This window comes from Limulus polyphemus, unplaced genomic scaffold, assembly GCF_000517525.1.
Source record: "Limulus polyphemus unplaced genomic scaffold, Limulus_polyphemus-2.1.2 Scaffold406, whole genome shotgun sequence".
NCBI lineage: Eukaryota > Metazoa > Arthropoda > Merostomata > Xiphosura > Limulidae > Limulus > Limulus polyphemus.
The window spans coordinates 112460-126875 of record NW_013666016.1 but is presented as its reverse complement, the minus strand read 5'-3'; the positions used below and the strand labels follow the sequence as shown (position 1 = coordinate 126875).

General features: G+C 32.9%; 1 protein-coding gene across 12 annotated transcripts in view; it reads left to right on the top strand.

The window, feature by feature from the left end:
• Nucleotides 1-14416, top strand: part of LOC106458029 (forkhead box protein P1-like) — a 255864-nt gene that overhangs the window by 140597 nt on the left and 100851 nt on the right. For 10 of the 12 annotated variants that reach the window (XM_022384158.1, XM_022384157.1, XM_022384153.1 and 7 more), the window contains one exon: nucleotides 1215-1311. The exons of the other annotated variants lie outside the window; for them this stretch is intronic. The gene's annotated coding sequence lies outside the window, so the exon portion shown is untranslated. The remainder of the gene's footprint in view (nucleotides 1-1214; nucleotides 1312-14416) is intronic. 12 annotated transcript variants of the gene reach the window in all.

Below are 14416 nucleotides of genomic sequence, written 5' to 3'. Positions count from 1 at the left end.
TCTTCTGGCACATGCCCACTGTAGAAGGACTGACAAAATAATTCAATAAACCTCAGCAGCTTGTTTACTTTAATGAAAAGCTACATTGTGGAGTATCTGACTTTCAATGGTTAAAAACCCCCGAAGCTTAATGTTGAACCACCAGGGCCATTGTTTTGGTGAAATAATTCACAATTAATGTACTGTGAAAAATAAATTAATTTATTACTATTTGTTATAGGCTTAGAATTCGATATTCTTGTTTCCTATGTAAATTTAAATATTTGACGAGATAATAGTTTACATTTGCTTCTGATTTATTATTCCGAACTACAGGGGTTTTTCATGTATGATTTATAAAAAAAACATCTCTGTTATTAATATTAACTTCGGACTGTAAAATGATTTTATATTAAGGTATAGTGTCTTGTATTAACTAATAGACGGGGTTTCTAGATTTTGTTCTTGGAGTAGGAGTTATGGGTGAACAAATAACAATATCGGTTACAGCAGTTACGTTTAAAATTTTAGTTTATAAATGTATGTTGATGATATCTTGATAGTTTTTATGTAGCAGTTTATGCTAAACACCTTCGATAAAAATTATAATTAATAGTAAATAGTCTTAATTATTAGTGAAGAGCAAACATCAGAAATTCTCTGTGAATACTCTACCTGAGGTCATCAGTTGGGTATCCTCGCTAAACATTTTATCTAAATAATTGTAAGCTAAATTATACAACCTGACTCGTCTTCCGTGTTATTGTGTTAAACTAATCAACGAAGGACAAATCTGAAGTAAAGTTTTATCACAAGAACACTTATATGAAATTGAATTTCATTTGGATTTTTAAATCCAGCTTTCTCAGCTGTTATTATGTTAGGTTTTTATTTTGATTCATTACGTGCAGAAAACATCTAGTTATTTTGACAAATTTCCGTGCTGAATTGCTGTACCTTAATAAAGTGAGTTTCCCTAAACGTTTTAAATAATCTGCTTATTTGTATATCCAAGAAATTAACAATCCTTCAGCGAATAAACCCGATGTATATTTCATGCTCCGTTACTGTGTATTTCCTTACTTGGGTTTTTATATAGTTTCGAGTAAGTTTTAACAACATGGTTCCTTAAATTGAACTTTAGGCACATATAAGGTTGATGTGAAGAATATCATGCTCTTACTTAAACATCACTCTGTTGTGTAGCCAATACTTACATCCTCATTTTAATTAAGGTTACATTGGATCGACTACAAGAACGTTATTTCTCCACGTAAAGAACACAACACAGGATAAAGTTTATGTCGGTAAAAGAGAGAGACTGTTAATCAAGTACGTAAACCTTTAACTGTTTATAATATACATAAGCTATATCTAACTAAATTACTGAAAGCGGGAAAATGTTGAACTTCAGAGTATGTTAACACGATTGAATTTTACTGCAGCCAACGATTACAAATGTTTTGGTAAACTTACATCCATAAATGTTTTCATAATAATTTTTTCACAGTTAATCATATTTCAAAAAAATCTAAAATAAAGCTTAGTTTTCTCCAAGTTAGTCAAAAACTTTTCTGACTTCAAACAAGTGACGAACAGTTCAAAATATATATAATACATTATCAAAAGATTGAAAAATGCTCCTTCCTTTTAAACTACTACAATGTAAAATGCAGAACTGTGAAAAATGGACGTTTATTGTCCTTTCTGAGGTTCGTGAACATTACTGAGCTACATATATGTAATGCAGCTTATTTTTGGTGATACCCTGGAATATTATAAAGCTGAAATCAGTAACGCAATTCCAGTCTTATGAATTTATCGGGCAAAGGAATAAGTCGTAATTAGGCATTTTTAATTATAGCAATTCTTCAAATAATATTTAGACAAGGTTTCTATGATGCAGACCTTTATCTAACTTTCGTGTACAATAGCAAGGTTTTCCATACTATTTTTAATTATTATTTAATTGAATTCAATTTAAACGTTTCAGAATAATAATGTGCGAACATTTTAGTAAAATGATTATTATCTACTTAATGCACAAGTTATAGTAGCATTTGGTAGGACTTGAACTGTTTTTGATTTGTTTTTAAAAATAGTTATCGTCTAGCAACTACTAAAATCTGTTTCTAAACATTAACGTATTTACTTATAATCACTTTCTAAACTGTTAAGATTTCACTGCGTCTACTTTCCCAGTAAATATTTATATCTGGTGATATGCAAAGGCAGATCCATTCAAGTGATTTTATTAAGTGAATTTGATTTGTAAGCTTACATGTTTTGGAGATTGATTTTCAGGTGCCTCCCAGTGGTTCAGCGGTAAGCCTGCGTACTTACAACGCAGAAAATCGGATTTGATACCCGTGATGGGCAGAACACAGCCCATTGTGTAGCTTTGTGCTTAACAACAAATCAACCAACCAAAGTTACAAAAAATACAGAGGTCGTTTAGTGCTAACCTGAAGTTTGTTTTTGGTAATGGTTGTCAGCAACACAATTTAAAATAAGTATGGTATTTTGAGTTGTCTTCTTGTCACAGTGAACCTATATTTATATATCATTTGAAGAATATGTAGTACTGATGCTATTAGTTTATTCTTCTGAACTATTCAACAGATAAGATATTTAAGATACTTAAAATAGGTATTAATGAGAGGTGGAAATCCCAGAATACAGTATAATCCAGTGAGAGTGATGAATCGAATTATAGATTAGGTTCCATATTGATTTTAAAACTTGACATAAAAAATCTTCAGTAGTAGTTCTTTTTTGTATTCTTAGGTCTCAACTCTTTTTGAAAAATGTAAAAAAAAACAGGTAAGCAGAAGAGCCACATACCTGAGAGTGCATGTAATTATTATTTCATGGTTTGTTTATAATTAAGCACAAAGCTACACAATGAGCTATCTGTGCTCTGCTCACACTGGTATCGAAACCCAGTTTCTAGCGTTGTACGTCTGCTGACATACCGCTCTACCACTGGGGGGGCTGCATATAATTAACGTCAACCCAATTTTACTTGTGGTTATAGCAATAATCCACCTCACTAGTCTTAATAGATAGATAGATGCTAAAACATGATTTGCTGATCATAATTTAGATTGGATTAAAGAAAAACATGCGTAATTTACGAACTTTTTTCAAGAAAACATGTGGCACTTTACCAGAGGAAAATCTTAGTATTGAAATTTTATTACAAAACACAAAAAAATACATTATGGCGCATTTTTTTTAAATACTATCATTTAATGATTAGGAATTCACAGGAATTTAGTACATGTTCAGCGTTACAATTACAATTAATATTTACGAAATTTGTGATTGGGTATTTTGTGTAAATCTGCTATGTACTTTTAATCATTAAGATAAACTTTTGCTGCAGAAATCTTTTATGAGTTTTAAAAATTATCTGGAAAACTAATTGGTTTTCAACTTTATTCTTTGCGTCTTATAATTGCTTTTAATATGTATTTTGGACGATAATAATGATAAAAACACAACCCAAATATTTCAGCTTCGATTGTTGAGTTTTAACGACACAAGAAAATATTTGGTTTTTGTCAGGGTTTTACTAAAATAAATTGTTAAATCGTGATTAGATTATTCTAGTAAAACCATCCTTAGAGAAAAACAGCTTTATGTGTTACTTAAGACTTCACATTATAAAAAAAGAACGACGTACAATAAAATTCATAACAGACATTTATATGTTAACAAACATATAGTTCTAGTGTGATTTTATTGTTGTTATTTAAGTGTTTTTTGTAATATAGTGATTTTGACTGAATTATAACTTATTTGTTGCTTTACTGTTTTAGTAGAATAGAATGTTTACCCTAAATTCTGTTGTTGGTACCCGAGCACATGCATCATATTTCATCTCGCTAGCTTGTAAGTGAGGCTACAAATACAGTTTCACACATGGCGCTCCCGAGATCCAGAGGGAGGCCACGAACACAAATTCAGTCAGGTTTAGCTACCTGAAATCTACTCCTAGGCTTCCATCATGCCTGAGTGACCTTGCGGGGGTGTTCTAGCACCCTCTGTCCTCTCTTGGTAAGGGGACTAAACCATATAAATAAGGATACCCTCGGACCGCCCCGAGTTCGACTGCTAAGCCTGATCCTGTTAGTACCAGGAATATGGGAGGGGTTAGCTGGCCATACATATATACAGAAAAAGCTAAAAGCTGAATTAATGTACGGCGAGAAGGATATTTTGACGCTGTTACCAGAAGAAGCCTGTTGTACTGAATGGCTAAAAGGGTATGTTCGTATAACATGTAATATGAAGATAGAATGATTCATGTGGATTTTTTATGATATCACTAGACAGCCTACCAGAAGCTCGTATTTTTTATTTGATCGTTATGGGTATATGCCCAGTTACGCATGTTAAAAACATTTCGACGGTCTTTCGAAGGGGGTAATATTTTTACGAAGAAAGAAACTCTGTACTGCTGCAATCGTTTACATTTAGGCAAAGAGATAGAGTTTCAACATAATACCTGATGATGACATAATCTTATCGAAACATCTTACATTTATAATAGTTTTCTTCATTAACCAGTCAAGCCGTCTCCAAACTTTTATTTTCAACATAACAGCTTCATTATTTATTTTTTTTACACTTAACTACAGAAAATAATCATACTTAGGTCTGTAATATTCTAGAAACTTCTCTACTAGTAGTGTGTTTGGTTTTATAAGTCACCAATTTTCACAAAAACAACTTTGAAATGAGAAAATAAATGTTCGTCTCTGTTTGTTGAATGTTGACATGCAAATAATTCTTATTGAAACGTAAAAAACATTTTGTATAATAATTATCTTATTTTAAACACAAAAAAACGTCATCTATTTCTTTAACAATGTGTTACATTTATCGAATTCGATAGAAATATTAACACTAAAATGTTTTAGTTTTCTCTGTAAAATATGGGTAAGCACAAAATAAGCTTAATAGTAAAATTGCTTGTTAGTTATAACTGTAAAACATATTCAATGTAAAAGTTTTAGATTTCTTTCGTCTATTATATGGTGCTTCCTACAAGCCTCCAGTGGCACAGCGGTATGTCTGCGGACTTACAACGCTAGAATCCGGGTTTCGATACCCGTGGTGGGCAGAGCACAGATAGCCCATTGTGTAGCTTTGTGCTTAATTATAAACAAAGAAACAAAACAAGCTTCCTACAACACACGTGTCTCTGTTAGTACGAAAGGAATTTCTCTAATACGAGTAAAAAACTGAATGCTACTATTGGGTAAATTCCATTCAGAAACAACATTTTTGAGATTCAAAACATTTATTTTGTTAGAAGAGAAGATAATTGGATTTATAGCTGAACAAAAATGAGAGTTAATGGAGTTAATTTACATTGAAAATATACATATATCGTATTCTTATGGCTGTATAAAAAAGCAACTCGCTATCACGAACTAGCCTTTCTACGACCTTAGAGGTCTATACATATTAGACAAAGTAAAATAAATTAACATATATTGAGAATTATAAATATATATTTCTAAATAAATGTTTTTCACAAACTTACGAATGAAATTGAAGCTAGAATTGACTACTGTATAGTATGAGCATATTTGATAGTTTTAAGAGTTTTTCGTTCATATAAGATGTTATGTAAAGGAGTGCAGAGGGACTAGGCTTAGCGAAGCAGTGTGTAATCCCAACCTCATGCAGAGAAGCGGAAATGACTACTTGAGTAAGCTGTGCATTACTTAAATAAGTCATCTTTGCTTTTTTATTTCTCTCACTGGGCAGCTAGATAATAGCACCCATCGTTAACTTACATTTATTTCCATAAGAATAATTTTCATGATGTTTGTCTCTCCCCATCCTCCGAATATAATCAATGAAAATAACTAAAGTTTACAATAATTGTATTTTAAGTAGTTTGTATGAACCTAATTTATCTAACAGTTCTTTGCTCAAACTGTTTTCTTTTCTGTTATTTGATATAACATTAATATTTTGTACAAACATTTTTTTCATAAATTTTGCTTGTAGTTCAGTATTTTTTTTTCAAAGTTGCACGCTACATCCTATAATAGACAGAAACTTGCTTACACTTAGGAGACTAGTACAGTGCATATTTTGATACTAATAGAGGGCAGCACATTATGAGAAACCTTTTCATATATTAAGAGAAAATATTTAATGTTTTATATTTAGCAAGTTGGCTACTCTGTTATATTTTTAGCCTATCATGATGCTGTCACCATATAAAACCTCGGTATTTGCCATCACAGCTGATCCAACGTCGTAGCTATGGAAACAATCAGGCCTCCAACAGAGTGGATGTTTACTCTGTGTTGAAGTTTATGAACAGGCCAGCTCGAGACGCGCCTAGTTTATACCAAGTTGTTTGCGCAGTGCTAGGAAGAAAAACAAATGCATCTAAGAAAACAGCGGTTCATTGAGGCTGTGTTTACTTTACCCGCACGCTCTGTTTGGTTCTTCGGGAAACATAAACATCAGAGTAGGTGTTGCTATGGAAACCGGCCACAGATGGCAGTCAGTTTAATTAATGTGAGCTGTTTAATAAAAGTATTGTTGCCTCAAGCTTCGCCTGCAGTAATGAATGCATGAAGGAAGGGTAACTTGCGAGACGAATCTGCAACACTGACTTTAAGAGCAAGGGTGAAAAAAACTATTCATAAAGAATTTCCAAGCCCTTTAATTTATGCAAAAGATAGCGTTTCAGGATGTTTAATTGAAACCCTAAGACTGTCAAGAAGTATTGTGTTTGCATTAATGTCGGGTAAACTGTGTTTTTCTCATTTACTGATTCTGCGTCCAGATTTATAAATCAATAGTTGCCATGAAATCGAGAGTTAAAGGCTGCTTCTGATGACGGTAATTTGGAATATATAGTAGTTGTTAGGAATTTTTATTTTTTAGAAAGACGAATTTATGGGAAACATAAAGCAGCGAGTAAAAACCATTTCCAGATACACAGTAGAAATTGTGAACGTGTTCCCACACATCTGTTGCCAGAAGGAGTGACTGTTTTGGAAAGGAATAATTTAATTAAAAGGATTGTTTTAGAACGAAGCGATGTGCAGTTTTTGCTTGTTGTCTTATACAACCAACATCTTTATTCAATTAATATGCACGTGAAGGTAGCTCGAAGCTTCAAAAATACAAAAACTTTATTCAAGCAAATCATCTAAGAGAAAACACTGCCTTGCAAGTAAAATATTTTCTTTATAAATAATAAAGACTTCGTAAGTTTGAAATCAAATGACTGAGATGTTAACTAGGGTTTGTTATTCTTGTTTACCTAAGAATAAATTCTAATTCAAGCCACCGGGCTCTCATGTTCTTTAATAACGCTATTCAAAATAAAAAACTTTAATTAGTTTATGCGTTTTACTAGTTTATCAAAACCAAAATAAATAAGTGTAGGGGTCAAATTCAGAGCTTTCAAACATGTTTTTAGATGACTAGAGATTACCATGACCAAAAAAGTATAGTTTTCGTTTGCCATTTATAAATACTAATCCTTATAAAATTATCTAAATAATCCCTTGGTGGAAGAACCTGATACACAAAAATTCTAAAGTATATAAATCATGCCAGTCACATCATATAATGAAATGTTAAAATCTATAGCTTAAATAATGGGGGAAATATCAGCTTCGTTGTCTTTCTGACTTTGAGTTTAACCTTATTATGCCAACAGTAAAAAAAAAATATATGTGTAATGATGGGAAGCTCTACTTTATTGTGCCATGAATACGTACAATTGCCCAACTGGGCTAAGCATTACATGTAGTAGTTCTTTAGAGGTATTTTCATCAGTTGTCGTTTTACTGTAGATATTTATCTTTTCACTTACCACAGCTGTTGGTATGATATTTTGAAAGAAATCAAACGCGGTAGCAATTCTGTCAAATAACAGGCAGAACATCCATAGAACCATATTGCCAACATGTTCCTAAAAAAGAAAAAGAAAATATGTGATCGAAACTTTGATCGTATACCTTCCTTATCGCACAAAATCTACATTTTTGATACATGCATTCACCAATAGTCAACTTGTGTATTATCTTTTAAAATCTATCACAGCTATACCTAAATTTGTATAATAATAATCGAGATAATCTGCCATAGCTTTAAGTGGATTTGTATAATATCTTTACTAATCGTATAATGTTGTTGCTGGGTGTGCATATGGTCTATTAAGTTCCATCGCAGCTTTGTGTATTAGCTATGGTAATGTGGTACTGCTGTAGATGAATTTGTTTGTGCATTATCTGTGATAATCCAACACAACTGTAGTTATATTTGTATTTCATATTGAGATAATTCAACATGACTGTCTAAGTACTGCTTCTTTAAAATTATATTTTACGCATGCTTCAATCTTCTTTTCTATTCCTTTATCTAAAGGAGACCAAGAAACATAAAACACGATTCTTTGTTTCAATAGTTTTACTATTACAAGGTATAATAGACAGTTATTTCATTTATCATAGGAACAACAACACATACTTCAGCTGTTGTAGCCAGGATTATCTGACTTTAATGGTTCTTCTGTTGTATGGTGAAATGCTTTAAAATAAGTGTTTTTGTATATCCATTTATATACACGTTTTGAAAGCTCCCATAGAGACGTAAGAGAAAAGATAGCACAATACAAACTGTCAAAGGTTTGGAAAGTTTGGTGAATACTAAGCTCAGTAAGTCATTCCCTCTTGTCTATTTCAAGTAGAGAAATAGATCTTTTTATTTCAAGTGTCAGCACGCCTCGTCAAATGCACAAATATGCGGCGGGTTTAAAAGATTGAACACTACTCAATTTATTTTGTCCCCCTTTCGCTTTCTATTCTTCTCCGCCCATCTGCTGTTCAGTGGAAGGCTTCTACTGGCAAGTTTACCGACCATTCGTCACAATAGGCGTCGAGGCAATTTGTTTCATTCCAAGATAGGTATAGAAGTAGACTTGATGTGCTTACTTCAACTCTACTGATACGTGGCTACTTGTGTAGAACGAACGGGGAAAAAACATACTAAAAACTTTTCTCTGATAAATTTACAAAGTTTGACTAACGTTCATGATTGCTAAGATCATTCATTTTTGTCAAACCATCATGAATTTCATAACAGATTTTTTTATGCCAGCTCCTTGTGCAGTGCGCGTGACAGGCAATCACACATAACGCGTGCACGATAATGCTGCCACTGGGCGCGTGCGATAGGAGGCTTCGGCACGCGCTGCAAATGAAGGTTTTTGTGGCAAGCATTTTAACCAGGACCATTTGTCAGGATCGTAAGATTAAAGATAAAGACTGCACTGAGGGATGGCAGCAATTTATGGATTCCGATTCGAGGTTACACTTGCGAGTGTTGTGTTTATCTGATTTGGCCACACGCTGTTTAACTACAAATTTTTAAAGTTAATGATGACAGTTGTGGGAAAGAGTACACTTTTAAGCTCCGGTATCTACAACATGCAGTATTTGACGCAGATCTATAGATTACTAGTTCCTTGGTAATTTTAATTCAAATGTTTTTAAAGTACTATTTCGTAAGAGAAATATTTTCTCGTGTTTATGATATGAAATGTTGCCCCAACAACCTGATAAAAGTTTCCTATATTGAAGATTTAAACAAATATCAATTTCTGTCTAAGTCTGAACACTATATAAGCATCATATACTGCCACTACCTGCAAAAATGTCCTAAAAGAATTATGAATGCTAAATTTTCAGAACGAGAAGGATTTTTTAGCTTTATTTTGTTATTGTACTCAAATCATGACAGTATAAATTAACTGTTATTATAAATAGACAGATAAATGCTTTTCTTATCTTCGTATTTTATTTAAGACGTTTTATATGTTAGTTCTAAAGGAAACTCTTAATATCCTTTTATGAATTTGTTTGATTATGCCAAAGCCACTAAAGCTATTTGCCATCTTCCCTAATTTTGAACCGCCGACCACAAGGAAGGCAACTGCATTAGCCAACTCTAAATCTTGGGCTACTCTTTAACCATGAATAGTGGGATTGACCGTCACATTAGAACACCTTCACAGCTGAAAGCATGAGTATGTTTAGTGCCTGTTCCCTTTTATATGAAAGTGCGGAATTATCTAACATTTTGTTTAATTTTTTCGTTATTATGTAAATTATTTAAATATACAAATCTTTTAGTCAAGCTTTTAAACATTCTGTCCTGTTTGATTGTTGGACCGAAATAATTAGGCTGGCTTTGGTCTATAGGTTTGTGTTCCCAGACTGGAAATCCGAGGATTAACAGTTTGGGAATGTGGATGCGCTATAAAAGGGACATTAAAATTCCATTATCCGATCAGACAAGAGGAGCTCAAGAGGTGGCGGTGGATGTTGTTGATTAACTGCCTTCCTCAGTATAACAGCTCACATTTAGGAAATGCTAGCAGATAGTCCTTCTGTAACTTTACGCAAAACTCTGAAATAAACAAATTAGTATTAGCTGCAATCCGTGACAGACATTTGATACATTCCCTTAATCATTAAAGGATGCTTTAAAACGTATGCTATAGCAGCAATTTTTGAACTTCCGGATATTCATTTATTTCGAACAATATTAAAATATGAAAGAATTTAACTAAATGTAGCATAAAAATAATGGTATCTACTTGAATTTCCATTATTTTCTCACTTAAAACATCAACACAATGCCATTGCTAGTATTTATATTCTGGTTTGTTCTGAACTTCAGGTTTGCAGCAGCACTTGTTTTACAAGTGTTTATCAGTGCAGTCTGAATTCTCAGCGACTTATTTTTATGCCTTTCACTGCTGATGAAATGCACATTTTGCAACATATATATGAGTAATTTTTTACTTCTTTGCTAGTTAAAATACTCGGTGTAGAGAACTGACTGAGCAATTCTACGAAATTACTGATTTTCTGTGGATTTGGTTGTTGAATTTCAGGGAAAGCTACTCGAGGAATAATTGCGCTAGCTATCCATAAATTTACAGCGGCGGACTAGAGGGAAGGCAGCTAGTCAACATCGCTCACTGACAAGTCTTGGTGCATATTCGGTCAGATCAGACCGAATATTGGGATTTTACCGTCATTTCTTTAACGCACCCATAGCTCCAAAGAGAAAAGCCTGTTTTTTTATTTTTTTGGCAGAAAGGTGACACGAACCAGAGAACCTTAGGTCCATAATTCACATAAGCAGTTTGGTGTATAATTAAAAAAGTGTGCTTTAAAACTCTGTGTATGGAGTTCCATGAATACAATCTACAATGAATACAATGTATACAATCTATACATTTGTGGTATGCTGAGCATAATTTCTTGATTACCTTTTAGTGTTACATGATCCAGGCAAAAAGTATGGAAGATAAAAACATAATTTACAGCTTCACAAGTGCTGCTGAATCTATTAAGGCTACAGTTATTCTTCTTGAGCGTCTCGTCAAAAGGTGAAATAGAACTTTATAGACTGTTCACTAGAAGAGACTTAAATAACTACTGATGAAATAAATGACAACTTCGAGAGACCAGACTACTAGCTCAGTACAGGATTAATGTTGGTAATATACAGCCAACCGAGTAATTAGCCTTGGAGACTTAAGACCAATTTCAAACTAAAATCGACTGTTTCCTCCAAAAAGTAGTTGGAAGTGAAATGCTATCTCCAATAATGATCATTCAAAAGAAACAAAAATGTCAAAAGGTCCTTCGCATACTTTATCTGGGAAAACAGGTAATCTGGATATCTAAAAACATCAGAAATAACATATTTGTATACTTCGTTGGATTTTGTTTGTGGTTAAAATGGCAAGGTAGAGAGAGTTAGAAGAGTCAATTTGATACCAGAACCGTTTTTTACGAATTTAAGACAATAACCATTAAGTTGTGCAACATAATCATCATTTTCAAAAACCTGATGAAAATAACATTCAGAGAACCTGTTGAAAATGATGTTTGTTATATATATATATTCGCAAGATGATTAGATAGTCCGATCAATAACGAATCTGGGGCTGGTTCTCGAAATGTTGAAATTAGCTGGCCTGAAACACAGATCTGAGAACGTTCAATGCTTAAAGAATGCCTAGGTTGAAGTATCTAAGAACTGAGACAACAAATAGAAAGTATGATGCTTCCTACTATTGATGTCGTACTTAAACAGTTATATATTTTCTATGTTAAAAACGTTTAATTTATCTTTAATTGTGACTTAATCGTCATTTAGCAATGGTTAGTTGTTGTGTTTTGAGTAAACAAATGTCCGTTTAGTTCTGTTTCACCCTCAATTCAGAAGGGTGAACTACATAACTGTCTTGGTCTAGCCAAATATCGTAGTCATTCTGCTGCTGACACTAGCGTGCCCAAGAGGACGTCAGAAACCAAAACAGCATATTTGGTAAATAATGGCACGTGATTGACCTTCTTGTTACCAATATATCAAACAGGCGTTTACGGTCAACAAGGGTACATTTTGTTCCCGACTTTTATTTTTATTGTTATTCACGGAACTTTTACAGCAGGTTAGTGAATCATAAATCTTATAGATTATTGTAAAACATCTTTACTAATGAAATACTAAACTTATGATATAGAGCAGTATTAAATGTGGGTGCATGAGGTATCCATTTTGGAAATTAATAGCTTGAACTCGATACTAAGAAATTTAATTTTAATCATACGTGCTTATGCCAACTTTAGATTGAAAGCTTCAAGGAACCAAGAAGGTATTTATGGGTTAAAGAGAGTCTGAACCATTTCCGGAGCAACGTTTATATTATCCCGCAAAGTTTATGGTATCATGAGAAAACTCGTCTCATCTGTTTTTGATATTTACAGTAGACAACTTGTAAGTCATGTGCCAAGAGGAGTACGTTCAGTGTGTAGATATTTATCTGTTTGGCTATTTTTCATCTTTCTTACTATTTTTACTCAGTATAATACAAAAGCTTCTATAGATTATCTGCTAATTTTTCCATAAAAATTGAACAAGAGTTTCAGGCTTATGTTCAGGTTCTATTTCTAGCAAGACTTGAAATTTTTCATACAAGCCCAACAAATGATAATTAGCTATAATTATATTACAAATTTTTATTGGTTCACCTTTTCTTTAAACATTTTCTTGGCATCTGAATATAGTATTATAAACAGATAGTAGAATTAAAATCGATATTCTGCAAATTAGTATTTTGAAATTTTAGAAACGTTTTTTCAAACCAATCTTGATTATTTTGTAATATAATGTTGTTGTTTTTTGTACTGCTGAATTTGTACTTTAACGGAAAATTATGCAACACATGGACTAAATAACCAGATTAAAGATTCCTAGGTTTCATACATTAATAATTCCCTGCTGACCAGAGGGAAAGCAATCAGTAGCATTCGCAATAACTGAACATCTGCAAGGGCGGAGCACATTCAGTGTTAGATATATCACGGTTCAAACCTTAAAAAATAAGTGGACCTCCGATTCGCAGTTCGGTACGTTAAACACTAGGCTATACCCGGCCCTAGAATTAGTTGCCATTTGAACTTAGAAATGCTTCTTGCTTTTGTATCTGTTATTTCTAAATTAACGCATTTGTGCCATAGGATGCTAGAGTTTGTTCGTTTGTTTGTGTGCAGTTAAGCACAAAGTACACAATGGGCTATATGTGCTTTACTCACACGGATATCGAAACCCGGTTTCTAGCGTTGTAAGTTTGCAGACATACCGCTGTGCCACTGGGGGCAAAATTTTAGAGATATTTTGGTATTATGTGTGCAAATGTATGAGCAATAACTAGAGGAGACTGCTTGATAGAAATCACATATGAATGTTTGAAAACCAAGCATTTTGTAATCACACGTAGGTCCTCAGATTATATTAATTTTACAGCTTTTTTTCTGACTTTTGTTTCATTTTGTATGTGTGTGGAAAAGGCCATATTGGAATTATAAAAGTCTTGCAAGTAAAGTAAGGCTTGGGTCAGACGATGAACTTATAAGTGAGTTTGCTTCCTGTGAAATAATTTCAAGAATTTGCAATGTTTAAATGCTACTTTCATTTTTTAGTATAGAATAATGTTTAAAAGATTTAATATAGTAAAACAAGCAATGTTCAGCATCACCAGATTCGCTGTAAGATACTGAATACTGCATTGTTGACGGTTTCTTCTCAAAGGAGAATTTGCAAAATTAAGTACATTCTATTAGCAGGAAATCGACAATTTTCTTACAAAAATTTGTAATTATGTGTAATTAATTGACATTTGTAGGTTTGTATATAATCCTGAATTTTAAAAGAAGTTATCAATTTAGTATTACTTTGAGCTCAAATTCTGTATTTATTTGTTTACGAAAGAACATAGCAGAGGTCAGTGGTTTTAGCTGAGAATGAATTCTATAATAAAATAACATCATCCCAATTATTCCATCTAATGGTCTCATAACTGTAA